The sequence below is a fragment of the Pinus tabuliformis genome, chromosome 8, assembly GCF_031772625.1.
Source record: "Pinus tabuliformis cultivar Carrire ecotype Pingquan chromosome 8, CPIR1, whole genome shotgun sequence".
NCBI lineage: Eukaryota > Viridiplantae > Streptophyta > Pinopsida > Pinales > Pinaceae > Pinus > Pinus tabuliformis.
In genome coordinates this window covers 405421150-405439754 of record NC_142294.1, presented here as the reverse complement: position 1 = coordinate 405439754, position 18605 = coordinate 405421150, and the positions used below count along the sequence as shown (strand labels likewise).

The window sequence follows — 18605 nt, the reverse complement described above, 5'->3', positions numbered from 1 at the left end:
TTTGTCTTGTATACTTGGTTGGGTGTCGTCCTGAACTTAGACGACTCTCTTACCCAGCTCTTCAAGATGTCTCTTGAGTTTGCGTTGTTGTTGGGATGGGTGAAGAGTGCATCCATTTTGTTCACCGGCTGCGATAAGTGATACATCTCCTAAAATTTCGCTGCCCTAAAGGTAGAAAGTTATGTTCTATTGACATTGCTCAACACCATTGTCTCTGGATTAGTATGCGATACAATCCAGTGGATCATGTTTGCACATGGAAATGTGGGATACTTGCATGCAACCCGGTACAATCCAGACTTGTGTATGTTGACATAGACTCTGCGGTCCTCTAGATTCTCCTCAAAGGTGCCTGAAAAGATGTCATTGATATCCTGCCATGTGATCTTGATCTCCTTGTCTATGGATATCTTAGTATATGCATAGATGGGCAAGCTCATAGACACTTGCTCGACCACATCTCAAGCTGCGCTCTCAGTGGTGTCCTTTGACCCTGCTCTCTTGGAAGCCATTATACTCTACTGTTGAGAGACTGATGAACATCTGCAATACTTGAGATGGAGCAACACTCATAGCAAGCAAACTGTCAGTTGAAATGCCAAAACAACTTGAGGAATGACATGCAACACACCTGGGTGACTGACTAGGAAATTTACGCAAGTTTCTCCAGGAGAGGCTGGGAGACTGACTGCTAGAACTGCGTAGATCATAGGTTAGGCTGCTAGTGATTTGATTGACTATGAAACTATGGAGAGCATAGTCCAGCTTGGCCTACTGAGGATTGGAACTGTGCAGTTCCAATCAGCATGACTGTTACTCAGGAAATTGCATTGTGCAATCCCGGGGGCCAACTGAGGCATTGCCTCTTAAAATTGCGCAAAGAATAGTCTAGGAGGCCAGTGTGAGGCAAGCTCTGCGCAATTCCTAGGAGCAAGGAAAGGTATTCCATCCCATAAATGCACAATGCAAGCTGGGCAAGGAAAGGTTCGTGCCAAGGCAACTCAGACCCACCAACGAGCGACTGAAAATAGTAAGGACTGAATGCATGTGTGAAGATGGGTACAAACATGAGTGAATGGACATGCATGCAATCAGTAAGTGCATGCTTCAGTAAGATGAGAAAACAACGAAGTGTGTGAAGCGAGTCGCCACAACGACAACTATAGTGCAGAAACAGTGTCATGCATGCGACAACAAGGAAATGCAATACAAAACTCAAAACGATGCTTCTACAAGTTAACATGCATTGAAATGACAATAAGTGTTTAACAAAACCAAGCAGACAACACCCACACAAACCGAAATACAAAAAGCAACAGAAAAGTAGCAAAAGACATGAAAAGTGAACTTACCTGAAAAAAATTGTGATGAGTGTGCTGAAGGTTCTTAGATGCGTTGGGAATGTCAGAGCTCCAAAATCAAAGTGAAGAATGAGCTCTGAAGCATCGAATAAATAGTTTTGACAAGATCAAGGCTTACGAAGCACATGCCACAAATCTAAGAAAAAGCAACACATTGCGGGAGGTTTCTAAAATGACTTTTGCATGTAACCCCCCAGCTGCTAAAAATAGATCCCTAAAATCTAGGGATGATTTTTTCTTTTTGCTTTTATGGGAAAAAGTTGCCTATGCATGCAAGGCAAGATTGCATAGTCCTGGAGGGAACCAGTCAACCCGTGAGCACATGCAAAGGTCAACGATTCATGGGATGACTTCCACAGTTTCTGGGCTAAGTTGCTCTGGTTGCCCCTCAATCTCTGTGCAATTTCTAGACTAAATCCAAGGCTTCTAGTCAGAACTGCGCAAATTCTAAGAGCAAGCCCGATGATGGGCTGCTCTGTGCAATTTTCTTGGGGAAGGAAGCCTGCCTAATCTGCGCAATTCTAGAGAGCAATGCTGGTTGCCAGGATGCACTGCAAAATTCCGGAGAGCAAGGCTGGTTGCCCTCCAGTCCTGCGCAATTCTCTAAGTCAGCACAAGAATTGGTTGAAGACCAAGTCACAGGAGGTCAGCTTGCGGGTGAAAGGAAAACAAGTTTCGCGAACACAATCTGATAAGCCAAAGAAACTCAACTGAAAGCATAAGTACTTGGGCAGTGCAAGACATGTTGCTAAAGATGGTTGGTAGGGAGGCTCCAAAACGAAGCTAAGGAAAAATTTTGGAGGATGGTTGTAGCCGCTACAACAGATACCTTAGATACCATTCTCAAAATGAGGGGAGTATTGACCTTGAGTACCTTAGATACCATCCTCTAAATGAGGGCAAGTGTTCAATGGGTTTTCACAAAATATTTATATAATAAAAAATAAATATAAATGATTTTTATTATTCTTTTTTTTAAATAATGGAGGTTAAAAAAATCCTTAAATATCTCCTAACTATACTTTGTGAACCTCCTCTATAAATTAAATATATCCTAATTATATTTTGTGAACATCTTCTATAAATTTTCCATAGATATTGTTCAACCTTCCCCTTCTCATTTAGCCATGAATATTGTTCAATCTTCTCCTTCTTTTGGGCATGTTGTGCTTGGAATAGTTTTTATAACTATAAAATCACATTTTATATTGGAAGTACCCTACATTGGTTGCGAGAGATTTACTTGTGACAACACATAAGTGACAATATACCATAATTATTATATAAATGGAGGTGTTTACAAATGGCCGTCTCTCCTTATAAATGGTTAAATAATTTTAGGACGGATGTGTATGCTTAATTGACCTTAATGTAATGAAATTAGAAAATATAGAAATAATGATACATATTAAATTAAAATTTATTGACCTTTTAAAAAATATAAAAAATATAGAAATAAATATACATATTAACTTAAAATTTATTACATTGGGTATAAAAAGACAATAAATTGAAACAATATTATAATGAAACAAAGGTAAATCAATGACTTATCCTTAAAAGTAAAGTTTTATGAGCAAAGTTCTCATCAAAATGTGAAACTCTAAAACAATATCATAATAACAAAAAAGTAAATTACAAATATCTCAAAAATTAGTTAGATCTATAATCTACTCATAAATGCAAAGTTCCATAAATATTTTTCCTTTTCTAGATAATTGAAAAAATGCAAAACTCTTTAACAACATAATTAGTCTCACCACATTTGAGGCGCCCCTTATACCACAATATTACGAAGGATTATTATAATACCAACTCTCCATTTTTCACTTTTGCGTGGAGATGAAATAAAATAATTTTCAATTGAAAAAAATTACCTATTTTACAATAATAAAATTAAGAAATAATATTTTTGTTTTAATTTATATTTAAAAAACAAATATACAAAATTTTACAATTTTTATAAAAATCTATTTAAATATATTTTATTTTTCTTTCATTCAAATATTATATAAAATTAAGAAATAATATTTTTGTTTTAATATATATTCAAAAGACAAATATACCAAATTTTACAATTTTTATAAAGATCCATTTAAATATATATTATTTTTCTTTCATTCAAATATTAAATTTGATAGGAACTTGTGTCTCTATGTTAATTTCTTTTTATTAATAATATAAATATGGAATTGGTAGAATCTCAATAGATATCGGGTTTGGCTATGTACCAAATCGATGACACGTTGAATCGTTTAAATATTGGGTGTCAATATCGATCCTTGTATCTAGTGAGGGCAAATTTAATGAAATCATGTACGCATGTAACCCCACGGAAGTGGAAACAACGGTACACGTGATTAGAAAAAGACATCAGTTGACATTGGTCACATATATGATATTTTTACGCCTGGGTAATATAGTGGAAAATAAATAAATAAATTAAAAAATATATATCCTCCTCACTACTGAGTAATATAGTGGAAATTAAGTATTATAAGTAAATCTTCCTTACTACTTAGTGATATGGATTCCATTTACCCGTCCAGGCACCACTTTCCCTTTAAGGGGCCACTCAATATAATACTAAACCAATAACTGACTAGTACGTAAGAAGCATTAATCAAAACACGGTAATTTAGGTTGGGTAGGTTAGGTTAGGTGCATGTACGGGTGTAGTTGAGATAAACTCTTAAATTTCAAAACATGCCGAGGGCAATTTTGTATGATAGTGTGAGGGCAATTTTGTATGATAAAATGATTGTTTTTCTAAATTTGTATGATAAAATGATTATTTTGCTAATTGATTATTTTTATCCCAAAAAAAAGTAATAAGGTGAAGTATAATATAATATGTTTCTTCACTAGTACTAGTGGAATATTGGACTTTTAGTACTAGTGGAATATTGGACTTGTAGAAATATCTGCATTACTTTTGTTTCTTCTACAGTTTTGTATAGGTTAAGGAGTATTTTTCATATCAGACTATTGAGATGTTTTTGGAATTTATATAATTATCTAGCATAATACAATCAAGTTTTTTTCGTACTGGAAAAAGTATAATATAATATAAAATTGATTAGTCATAAAATAAATGATAATGAAATATCTTATTCAGTTATTTTTTAAATACTTCACAATCACTATTTCTCAAATCACAAATCAAATCCGATAATCTGTTAATTAACTTAAACCACTTATCCCAAACACTTTAAGTCTTTTGCTCACAGTATAATCTAATATCCAACAGTATAATCTAATATCCATGAGTGCATGTTGTAATCGTCGGGGTGGTCGGTTTACACGCCCCCGACCATTATCGAATCCTGCAGAACTGCACTGCAGCATATTTGGGCCACCCCCCAATGTCCATGAGCTATATCTAATACTTGCATATAATTAAGTAATGTAAACAGAGGATTGGGATCCTAAAATAGTTATTAACCACTGTAACACGATCTGCCGGCATTATCAAAGCGGTCGCCATCTCTCTTTTCATGAATGAATTTCTTTATTGGGGGAGGTTATAAATAGTATAAGAGCATATTTAGTGAAGTTGTATGCTTTCATAATTAAGATATAAGTAAAAAAGGACATATGTTGTGAATCTTTTAAGAATGTCGGATTTGCCATATATCTTAATATTAAAAAGGAATAAAGTCCAAAGTGCAAAATGATAGTGTATCGGACAGACTAGATATGTTAATGTAAGACAATAAAGACCAAAGTGGAAAATAATATTGAATAGTATAAATTAAAGGAAAAACTATTTGATATGAAGTTTAAAATTTGGATTTGAAATTATATTATAATTGTTGTTATGTGAAGATAAATTTTTATCATATGCAATTACATAAATTTTTTAACAGAATATTAACCTATGTTTTTTATTATTATTTTTTTTGTTTGTGTTATTATTATTATTTTAAATTTTAAAAAATATATAAAATTAAAGAAAAATGTATACTATAATTATTATAATTTTTTAAATATTAATAAAAATAAATATGATATTAATATATATGTTTTTAATGTAAATTTATAAAAGTTTTAATAATTGAGGTTTTATAATAAGTAGTTAAATTTATTGTGAATTTGTTAAGGTTTAAATTTTTTATTGAACTCTTAGATTTGATCATGGAAGAGAATGCCCATTCTTAATATGATGTCAATGTAAGAAGCTCGTAGACAATTTAAATCTACCTAAAAGATCACACCTTATGTATAGTAGATTCACTAAGTGTCTGGATGTTACATCACTCTACAACGGAGCAGTTGCAAAGGATGGAGATTTAGGGTTTCCACTACATACATCTTTCATTATTAGTGAGGGGGATTTGAGGTTAGGGAGTCCACCTCCATGTCAAGTCTAGAGGATGAAGTGATAAACTATACAGAGGACCAAACTAAACCCTCTCGATGCTAGGCTGGGTCCACAGAAACTCATTTTTTCAAAGTCTAATCTATTGGAAGAAGAGAGGATCGCCAATGTTGAGAAGTTGGCATGGGCCTTATCTGATTATGCTACATGAGTTAGCGATTTGACAGAGTATAAGTGGTTGATTTTAGGTGATGTATTCACTGTGAATCATAACCATCAATCAAGAAACCCTACGAATAGTTATGCCAAGCCAAATATACAAGACATTTGGCCATTATCCCAGTGCACTGCTAAGCAAGAGGATTTTAGGAAAGAAAATAATATGCAATGACATATCTACCCTAGAAGAGAAGTGTAATGACATTGCTCCACAATTTTATGGCTTAGAAACCATTTTCAAGTATAAAAAAAGTTAGGTTTCATGGGAAATCAATTGAATTTTAATCTCATTAGTGGCTCTACATATTCAATCTTAGATAAGATAAGATATGATAATTTTATTAATGTTTGGCGAATTACCATAATAGTATGTCAATGGGGTCGAAGAACACAAATCATATGAATACAACGCGGGAGTGCAAGTGCAATTCCTAGAAAATGACAAAAATAATATAAAGCAACAAAAGTGAAGAAATGTGTCAAGGCAAAACAACAACTAGTCAATTTACTCCTGGGCAGGAAGACAAAGCTAAACAAGATTATTGGGATGGAAAACCTAGTGATAGTGGGTCAATTTTCAAGTAGGATAATGAATATTAAATCCTGAAATTATGGACAGATAAAATTTGAACCTATTTTAGGTTATAATTCATGTGCCCTTTTATTGGTAAGAGGATGGATGGTCTTGACTTTCCAGACTCTACGAAAGCTAAAATTAACCTACATAAAAAATGGAAATGTGGAGCCTAACCACTCTTCCTTAAGAAATGAAATATCAATGTAGACATTAGATCTACGAGTGGTTATTTTGTCAATATCCCAAGGCTTATGCTGGTTTTGTGGTCAAAGGCATTTCAAGGAAATTGAGAATGCACTTTGCACCTATTATGAGGCAAACATGTCTTTCAAAGACATTGGTTACCTAGGTATCTCTCATGCCCTAGTTAGATTGGACATTAGAAAAAAATTGGCGCAAACTATGGATAATAGGTTTGGATAGAATCAATATTGGTTAAAAATAGACTAGGAATGCATGCCCTTCAAATGTGTTTATTAGCATTGCTATGTAACCTAATAGTGGAGTGCTCTTTCACTTTCAAAGAAAATATTTTGACATTGATGACAAGGATGCCCTAATGGTGAAGAGTATAAATTTGAGGATATAGTTGAATCTACGGGGGAATTAGCACCACAAATTGTCTAAAGAAGGGGCTTTTGGGAGTGTTATCTCAATCATCAAACACCAACCAAATTAAGGACTAATTAATGGAAGCCATTCGTACAAGAAAGGAAGGATTGCCTATTTTAGGTAAGATTTCATTGTCTCCATATTTGAATAAAAGGAAATCAAATGAAAATCTTATTTTTGGGACATGGGTTTTCATTATGGAAATTAGAAAATTGAACTTTTGAAGGATTCCATAGAAAGTCTCTTGGGAATAAATATCCCTAAGCCTCCACCACTTATCCTTATTCTTGGGGTAGAATAGGGCCCAATAGAAGGGACCATGGGATTAAAGCCCTTGGTCATTATTGGAAAAATATTAGAAAGTATGAAGACCAATAAAATCCTCCCTTCAATCAAATTATCAAAATATAATCTCAAACCAAGGGTTACAGGAAAGCAATTATGTAGTAGATTTGACCTACAAATATATGAAAATAGAAAATAGGCCTAGAAATAACAAGATCGATCCAATAATATAACATGAAAATGCTTCTTTATTGATAAAAACCCTTGCGGTAGGGTAACACCATACAATCACTCTTTAAGGAAGGAGAACACTCCACAAGCCATATGCTTACCAATACAATAATCATTGACCTCTCTCAATGGGGAGTCTGTAGCTTTTATATAGCCTTCATACATACAATACCATGGGTCTCTCAATACCGTATATCTAATAAAACGATCTTATCACATTATTCCTAACTACTTGTGGTCCCTTACATGATGGGGGTTAACCACTTTATTTATTTACTATGGCCCATCACATTATTACATTATTCCCTTGGGTACTCCTCTCTGTACCCCATAATATCCCCCTTAGGTATACTTCATTCCATCCCCCTTAAACATGTTTCGTCCCCGAAACATAAGAAAAACACAAATAATAAGATCTACTCAAAAGAGTAGTCCACTGGTACCATGCAATAGATATGACCTAATACCACTTGTAGTAGATTTGGCCTACAAATATATGAAAATAGAAAATAGGCCCAGAAATAACAAGATGGATGCAATAATATAACATGAAAATGCTTCTTTATTGATAAAAACCCTTGAGGTAGGGTAACACCATACAATCACTCCTCAACGAAGGAGAACACTCCACAAGCCATATGCTTTCCAATACAATAATCCTTGACCTCTCTCAATGGGGAGTCTCTAGCCTCTATATAGACTTCATACATACAATACCATGGGTCTCTCAATACCACATATCTAATACAATGGGCTTATCACATTATTCCTAACTATTTGTGGTCCCTTACATGATGCAAGTTAGCTACTTTATTTATTAACTATGGCCCATCACATTATTACATTATTCCTTTGGGTACCTCTCTCTATACCTCATAATATCCCCTCTATGTATACTACATTCCACCCCCCTTAAACATGTTTCATCCCTGAAACAAAAGAAGAACACAAATAATAAGATCTACTCAAAAGAGTAGTCCACTTGTACCATGCACGTGCATCTAGCCATCCTAGAGACAGGTGATTACTCGATCTAGCCAGTGCCTCACATGCCTGAGATGGGAGTTGATCCTGGCAATTCCTCTTTGTTGATATGTTGTGGGTGAATCGTCACACCTCTCTATCTGTCGTGCATTGGTTGTTGTCCTTGTTGCTAATCCATTTCCATCTTGTTGGATGTTTTCTTGCTGGGTGATGTGGGTGGTGATATACTGAAGATTTAACCAATGGTGTATCTTTCTTTAATTCACCACCTAATGGAGCCTGATTGGTATTTGTTACCTGTTGTGGTGTCTGTGGTTGTTGCTTATCTTCCATTATTACTTCAACCACGGACTCCCCATTTGATGTGTCAGTACCTGCGACATTTTCTGCTTCAGCCTCCTTGGACTCTACCTGTTTATTGATGGAAATATCTTGTAATGTAATTTTATTTTTTTTTATACCAAATCTTCAGGAATTTCTTCTACACATTAATATTGATAGTACCAACAGATTCCATCCAACGTTATCCCAAAACAACACTCACATTAGCCATATCTGAAGCATAAAAATCAAAATACAATACATACTTATCCATAGAAATCTTTAAATCTTTATAAACTTGCACCTCCTCATTATTAACTTATGTGTGCGCCATTTGCTTGGTTGGGACTTGCAATTTTTTAGCCAAATGAACATTAATAAAATTATACTTGCAACTAAGATTGATAGACACAATGATCTTCTCCTTCTGAATACATCCATGAACCTGTAATAAGGAGATACCATCAGAAAATAACTCCTTATGTGTCCCATTTGCCTGCTTTCTAGCATGAGACCATTTGTCCAAAAGGAATTTTTCAAATTCTTGATTAGGAAGGCTGAGCAATTTGTTGTTGTCAAGTGAGTTCCACCATTTGGCCACCCCATCTTTAAAATGAAGCCATGACATCCCTTTCCAAAGGTTCGGATATATTGACTTAAGATATTTTATGAATTCTTTAATAGTAGGACCATTATCTTTTCCTGTAAAAAACATCTTGCTAGAAGCAATGAAGTAGAATGAGGGTTTTGAAAAAAAAATACCTACTTTATGCGGCAAATTTAAAAGGGCCATAACTTTGTCAATATGGCTCAGAAACCTTATTATAACCTAATTTATGAAATAGAACGACCATTCTACATCTTCTTAAGTGATAGAAATCTCGATTTGGGTACTCCGGAATTTCAGGTTCGCGCTGCAACTATCCCGCTGTCATAAAAATTTCTGAAAAAAAGAACTGATTTTAAATTAACGATATCTCCCTCATCCAGACTCTGATTCGATCGATTTTTTTTCAAATTGGGTCATTTTTCAAGAGGAGATCAGATCAACAATATGGTTTCTTAAATTCTGCACAAAACTTCGAAAATTGACAGGAGAGCCGTCGTCCACGAATTATCGTCAGCAAAATTTCTGCAACACAGCTGATTTTAAATCAACGATATCTCCCTCATCCAGAGTCCAATTTAACATTTTTTTTTTTGAAATTGGGTATTTTTTTACATGGAATATAGATATGGTGTTTTTGTTTGCAAATTTTGCATCAAAAGTTTCAGATATGATCTGAAAACCCGTCGCCCAAAAATTCCTACAAAAAATGAAAAAAAATTGCTCCCCATCTTCGCCCAAGAAAGTGCTCTGATACCACTTCTAGTAGATCTGACCTAAAAATATATGAAAATAGAAAATAAGTCCATAAATAACAAGATCGATCCAATAATATAACATGAAAATGCTTCTTTATTGATAAAAACCCTTGAGGTAGGGTAACACCATACAATCACTCCTTAAGGAAGGAGAACACTCCACAAGACATATGCTTGCCAATAAAATAATCCTTGACCTCTCTCAATGGGGAGCTTCTAGCCTCTATATAGGCTTCATACATACAATATCATGGGTATCTCAATACCATATATCTAATACAATGGGCTTATCACATTATTCCTAACTATTTTTGGTCCCTTACATGAAGCGGGTTAACCACTTTATTTATTAACTATGGCCCATCACATTATTACATTATTCCTTTGGGTACCTCGCTCTATACCCCATAATATCCCCCTAGGTATACTACAAGTTATTATTAATTGGGGCTCTTAGAGAAAATATCCCAAAAGATGGCTCAAAATGATTATGACGACTTTAAATTGTCAAGGGTTAGTCATCCCCTAAAAAAAAACTATCTTTAAAAGATTGGCAGAGCCATTCAATTCCTCTATCATTATTCTTTAAGAACTTGAGATTAATGGGGGGCAAAATTACTTAGTATTTGTTAGAAAATTTTACAAGATGGAAATTTAGCTATATTGATGATATAGGGAGGTTCTAGGGGAGCATTATGTGGTGGAAGAAGTGTTATTTTATGCTTTCAAATTCCTAGGCTTTTACTTCATGACTAGGGACAAATTTATTTTCTCTAGACTTGGAAAATAAATTTAAATTCTGAATGTATATGATTTGTACATGGGCATAGTGGATTATTAAGACATATTCTTCAATAAAAATTGCTCACCCTCTGGTTTAGTGTTTTTGGGAACATGTCTAAACTTTACTTTAGAAACCTTAGAAATTTGGGGACTACCAACTCATCATGACTATATTTTAGGTTACCTTTTGAAAAAATCAAAACTAGATATATTAGATGTGGAACCCACAAAGTTCACCCCTACCTAGACCAACAAAGAACTAGGAGGCTCATATATCAAGAGACTTGATCATTTCTTGATAAATGAGCAATTTCTTAATGAAGCAAATATAATTAAACAATGGGTCTTGTTACCCCTCATTTTAGCGAGCATACATATGCACATTTTCATTTTTTGCAAGCACCATTGTAATCCCAAAAAATGCAAGTCAAAAGCCTTGTAGACCATGTGGAGGTCATGTATTATAGTATCCTAGGTCCATTATGGTTGATCATGTCCAGTCTCGTTATTATCCACTCTTAGTTATTTTCGTCTTATATAGGATCATAGGACTTAGGGTGAATCTTCCCGTACTCATGGTTTAGATGAACCATTGGTTTTGTAGAGGTGATTGCACATTCTAGGGCTAGTCCAACCACATGTCTCGTGTGCACGTGTCTTTCTCACATGGTTGTTTTATTAAGTTTGTATGCATTCTTGGGCCCTGGTATATTCTTCATAGCTTAGTTTTTCCACATGGAAGTCTCACATTTCACAATTGCCAGGGCAATTTGTGGATCCCTATGTACATGGTCTCGAGGGTCAAAAGTCAATGAAGGCTCAAAGTGCTCATCATAATTTATACTTGATGTGCCTCTTGAAATTTTTAATAAATGTTAATGCAATAAAGGACATATTCTCAATCAAAGAGGGCCATCCTCATTTTGTGGTACATGTGGACCCTTTTAAGGAAAAAAAGGGTCCAATATTGGTCAAACAAGGCAAGAAAGGTATCAAAAGGTGTCTACAATTTTTCGCAATATAACCCATGTCTTGAAATTGGTAAATCAAGAAAGGCATTGGAGATCTATACTTGGAGCTATCTTTTCAAAGGGAAACCACATGTGTGAAGGCTAGGAGAGCCTTCAAAACAATTTAGAGTGAAATTTGGACCAAGTTAATGAAGGAAAAGGTCAAATTACTCAATCAAAAAACAAAGGAACAAGGAAAAGGGCAAAATGGGATCTATAATCAAGTCAAAGGACCAAATCAACCTTAAAAGAGAAGTCGTGGGACATCCCAAAAGAGATGTTGAGCAAGGAAAGAAAACGATTGGGCCTCCTAAGGAATCTAAAAATTATTTCAAGTTATTTCAAGCCAATTTTGAGTGGAAGGTTACATCTTTAAGGGAAGTCATTCTCTTATGTTTGACATCACTTTATTTGTTGGGGGTTTTTTTATTCATTTTTGAGCTTGGAAAGTCATTCCCATGCTTCATGGAAGTTCTTTGACTTGTAGTATGGGCATGGGCCTTCACTTGAGGCATATTTTGAAGGTTAATCAACATTATATGAGGCTTTATTAGAGCTACTTATGAAGCTACCTCCTGCTTTGGAGAAATTTATCACCTCCCTTATGAGGGTTTCAAGCAATGAAAACATAATTATTGTAACGACTTTGTCTTTAGTATGTGGATTCCAAGTAAAATCATTATTTTGGGAGAGGATTTCAAACTAACTATTATTATTTTTTATATAAGGCTAATCCCTCACCTTATTTGTGTGTTGTGCAAATGTGAGATCATTACACCATATTAAGAACTTCATTTGGTGCAAACATGTCGTCTTTTGGATTGGCTATTCTCTTCTTCTCTTCTTGATTTTATTATTAGATATTGTGCTTGCATAAGAATTTTTGCAAGTTTTTTCCAAGTTAAACAAATCTATTGGATCGATCCATTAAGGGACTGCTAAGTCACATGGAGGAAGAAGTATAGGTCATTAGACCTCACTTCATCCTTGTTGGGGTTAGGATTTTGAAAGTTTCATTGCTAGGAAAACCCTTATAGGGGGTTCCTCCTTCAAGGACAAGAGTTCTCTTAATCTCGTAGTTGATCCATTTAGCCAAATGTATTTCACAAAGAAATCACTCTTAGTTGGATTTGGGCACTAATCAAAATCTTAGACAACAATGGGGGCGGCTAGTCCAAGACTCTAAACTCACTTCTTTTCCCAAAAAAAATAAGGCCAATTTGAAGGGGTTGTGATCACAATCCAACATTGGAAGCGGTAATTAGAAGGGAAAGGTAAGCTTCACTTCAACTCCATTATTTTCAAAATCCTAAATATTTTTCAAAAATTATAATATTCAAAAGAAAAAAAGAAAAAAATAAATACAGAAAACCAAAAAATTTCACTAGCTTGGGCTTAAATTCATACGTTTCACCTAGTTCTTTCACTTGGGTTTCTTTTAAGGCATATATAATTGGCCCAATGAAGGTATAGTTTCTTGTATTATGCCAAAAGCGTTGATTATAAGCAATTCAAGTGGTTGTACAAGGGTTTTCAAGGTCTGTAATTTCTATTTATATCAATAAATTCAAAAGGTAAGTAAAACCATTCCAAAAGGGTTTTGAACTTAAAGTTACACCTCTTCAAACCCTTTCATTTTATTCTTTTGGGTTGTATTTGAACATTTTTAGAAGTGAGAAATTAATGTCCAACTCACTGAAAATAAAAATATGTAATAATAGAAATGTGGGTTTTAACCCTTGTGGGGATGTGACCCCTCAAATTGAGTAAACTCTAGATTTGAATATCTCTCTTATTAGTCATTGTTTTGAAGTGCTTGGAGGTTCAATTATTTCATTGTTCAATACCCTAACACTTCCAACCTATAGACACATCCATCTTGATCATTTTGGGGCTTGTGGGTGGCCACAAAGTGGGTTATAACCTGTTGCTTTCTACATTTTCTTGCATATTTGCAAGTCTGAAATTGCAAGGCAACAAACAATTTCTTCATTTTCGTCCATATACTAAGGTATCTATCTAGGTACTTCATTTCAAGATTGGTAAGGGCTCTTCACACTCAACCTTTGTAACATCTTTAAGGTATATTTATTATTGGTTTGAGTGTTGCTCTTCACTAGTATGCAGTTCTATGCAATAAGAAATCATCTTCATATCAACAAGTTCCCTAAAATAACTCCTAGACTTCATCACCCAATAGGAATTACAAGGCATTGGTTTATTAACCCTATGGTGGAGAGTTTTGTGATTGTAAGGAAGCCTCCCATGGTTTCATAGGGGTTGTTCTAAAGAATGGGGACTCATGCCAACGAGACTTCTTTTGTGTGGTGTCACCCTATCATCTTATCAAATGTTAACAAGACTACTAATTTTGTCAATAACATGTCTCTTTAGGAGGGAACTCAAACCATCATCAACCATGCTGGAAATATCTCTTGCATAGGAGAAACCTACTATCCCTTTCAAATTTAATCTAGAATGGATGAAGGAAGAGGAGTTCATAAATAAGTTAAAATAGTTATGGGTGCCATTCAATGGAATTTTGATAAAATCTACACCCATTTATTTCCATAAAAATATAAAAATGGCCAAAAAGATAGCTATAAGATGGGTAAAGGACGAAAAGTAGAAGAATGAAAAAACTTTAGGGATGTGGAGGAATCTTTGGAAACACAATATACTACAATATATTTTAAATATTTAATAGAGGAATAGAAGACAAAGGTAAAAAGGTTATGGGACAAATAGAGGAAATTACATTTGCAAAAAGAAAATAAATGGAGCCTCAAAAGTAGAGCCTTATGGCATTAGGCAAGAGATGACAACACCAATTTTTTCCATAGATATGTAAATTGGAAGAAGAATATTAACTCAATCTAGAAAATAGAAACAAAATATGGTACATTGGAAACAAATTTAAGGAGATAGAAAAAGAATGTGTATATTACTTTTCATCTCTCTTCAAAGAAGGAACTCAAGTCACCATTGTTGAGGTTATAAAAATGTCAAATTCTTTCCCAAGGTTTGTAAATTCTGAGGGCAACCAAGCATAGTAAAGGAAATTGGGAAATAATAATTGTATTTGATTCTTCAAAGTTTCTAGAGGAACAAAATCCCAAGGCTGAATGGCCAGATCATGAATTTTTTTTATTGTGTTCTTTGAGTTTATAAGAGAAAATTTAAGGGTGGTTGAGGCTTCTAGAACAATAGGAAATATGCCTAGAGCTTTCAATACTACCTTTCTTGAATTGATTTCAAAAAATGACAATCCTTCATCCTTTAAAATATAAAACAATTTCTTTATGCCATTGTATATACAAAATCATTTCCAAGGTAGTTGCTAGGAGATTAAAGAAGGTGTTGTCAAGGGACATCTTTTAAGACAATTTGGGTACTTAGAAGGAAAACAAATTCATGAGGCTATATGGATTTCTCATGTAGGAATCCATTCGGAATGAAAATTCAATGGTGGTGAAAATGTACCTTTCCAAAGCTTATGATAGGCTAAGCTAGCTTTATCTCATGTTTATTCTTATTCATGTAGGATTTGTCACCATATGTAGTATGAGTAATGAATTTATAACACCTACCTCTTTTGTTGTGATGATTAATGGGCCAACATCACCTTTCTTCAAGCTATGAAGAGGCTTAATATAGGTATGTATCCTTATCCCCTCTCCTTTTCCTCTTAATTATTGAAGGATTGAATATGTTTCTAAGGAAGGACTTAGACAATGGAAGTTTTAAAGGGGTTATCACCAATCAATCCTATAACATTTGTTGTGATGATTAATGGGGCAACATCACCCTTCTTCAAGCTAGGAAAAGGCTTAAGATAGGGATGTACCCTTATCCCCTCTCCTTTTCCTCTTAATTTTTGAAGGATTGAACATGTTGCTAAGAGAGGATTTAGACAATGGAAATTTTAAAGCGGTTATCTCTAATCAATCCTATAACATTGCACATCTTCTTTTTGTTGATGAAATCTTAATTTTTTGTGAGGGATAAAGAAAGGTTGTAGAGAAGTTTAAGGTCACAATGGATTTATTTTGCAAGACAATAAGAATGAAAATAAGTCTAGAGAATCAACCCTCTCACTATAGGGTTTTCCTAAGTACAAAACAAATTATATCTCACAAATTCTTCTTTCCAAATGTACAAACCTAGACATGGGATTAAAGTACTTGAGCTTCCATTTGAAGCCAAACATGTATAAATAAATAAAATAAAATAAATGGATTGACAATGGCTAACAACAAAAGTGAAAAAGAGGATAAATACATGATGTAATCGATGGATCTCTTGAAGAGGATGCCTTGTAGTGGTAAAAATTGTGTTAGAAGCAATACTTGTTCTTTAAATGTCTATGGCATAGCTCTTAAAAGGGGTTATGGAAGTCATTAGGAATATATTCTATAGATATATTTTGTATAGGGACAATAAGAAAAGAGTCTTTACTCCAACCTCATGGAAGAAACTAGCCATTCTAAAAAAAATGGAGGATGGGGATTTAAAAAATGATTCTTCTTAAAAGCATTTGACAACAAAATATATGTGAAGATTATGTCAAGGGACTAGTCTATGGGTTCATCTAATTAAAGTAAAATAAGTTACACCATATATAGTGGAGGAATGGGTTAGAAAACCTCCAAAGCAAGCACAAAATGTATCAATGATGTGGAAAGTGCTAATATATGCTTTCCATTTGGTGGATAGTTGGTTAGTATGGAAAACTAGCAAATGTGATTGAGTTTAGATAGGACTAGATCCACGGGTGGTAAATACAGGGAGACATAGATTGTCATAACAATTGATTTTGGACATAGAAAACAAAGGTTGCGTAATGCTAAGACAGGATGCCAAGAAGCAAAGATCAAACATTTGGACACAATAACGGATGACCTGGAGGGAGTTATGTATTAAGGAAGAGTTTGTTGTTGAATGGAAATGGTACATAGGTTTGTTTTAAGACAACAATGTCAAAATCATAGAGGAGGACGATCAACTATTATGGTCCCTAAACCCTTCAGGGGATTATGTGTGAAAAGTAGGTTATACAACACTTGTTGAGGGAAGAAGAGAGGAACAATATGAATGGGGGTGGAAAATATTATGGAAACTTAAATGTACAATCAAATAAAAAAAATTGTGGTTGATATTAAACAATAGTGTTACTACTTGGGACATCCTATTGAAAAGGGCATTTGTTGGTCCTAGATGGTGTGGTTTATGTCACAAAGTAGAAGAAACAAATCACATATCACAATGCCTTGGTCTTTTACAAGGATGTGTGGAAAGAAGTGGAGAGGATGATAGGGATCCAAATTGTTTAGTTATGTGAGGGTGTTAAAGTGGATTTAAGGTCATGGTATGTTAACAAGTATACTAAAAATATTATAGCTCTTTCCTTAAATAATGTGTGGGGACTTTGGTTGGTAAGGAACTTGAAAATATTTGAAGGAAAAGAGACTTTACTATAAAAATGTGTTGTGCAAGCTCTAAATATATTGACTACATTCCCTCAAACTCAAGAGAAGCAACCATCACTTGGTCATCTGGAAGAGATAATATATATGAAATTTTCATAGGCATACTTTGATGGTGCCTCTAAGGGGACCCCACCTAGGGGTGGAGTAGTAGAAATTCTCTTTTTATCACAAAATCCTAGTTTTTCAAAGCTAGAATTGGGCCAAAAAAATATAATTTTGTGAGTAGATGACCCTTGAACTAGCTTTAAAAATGGTCAATAATCAAAAGTTTCCCATATTCAAAGATATGGAAATTCACAACTTCTTATACATTGGATGTAGAATAAAATAACATTGACCCTTGGACTTTGGTTGGCAAGGAACCCATAACTATCTGAAGGAAAGGAGACATTACTGTAAAAATCGTTGTACAAGCTCTAAACATTTTGAATTCATTCCCTCAACCTCAAGAGAAGCAATCATCAATTGATCATCTAGAAGAGATAATATATATGAACTTTCATGGGAATACTTTAATGGTGCCTCTCAGGAGCCCCACCTAGGGGTGGAGTAGTAGGAATTCCCTTTTTATCACAAAATCCAAGTTTTTCAAAGCTAGAATTAGGCCAAAAATAAATATTTTTTGTGAGTGGATGACCCTTGAACTGACTTTAAAATTGGCCAAATAATCAAAGTTTCTCTATGGTAATTCACTACTTCTTATACATTGGATGTAGAGGGAAATAACATTGAAGAACTTTACTTTACAACATTTGTTTAATGAACTACAAGTATTGTTACCAACTTCCTCATAAAATATCTTTTGCACACATCTACATAGATAGGAATATGATTGATGATGAACTCCCCAAAGTTGGTTTAGTGTAGGATCAAGGAATTTTTTAATAACTATTGAACAAGAAAAAAACACTACGAACATGAGTATTAGGTATACTTCTATTTATTTTCTTATATTTTTTGTTTATTGTTAAAAAAGCAATGCTAAAAAAATAAGACTTTGAAATTGTACATGTTTAATTAATAATGAAAATTTATTTTTGTACAAGT

At 34.1% G+C, this 18605-nt stretch overlaps 1 protein-coding gene across 1 annotated transcript in view; it reads right to left on the bottom strand.

Annotated features, from left to right (window-relative positions):
• ASD1 (alpha-L-arabinofuranosidase 1) overlaps positions 1-18605 on the bottom strand; it is a 257521-nt gene that overhangs the window by 237381 nt on the left and 1535 nt on the right. The window lies entirely within an intron of this gene.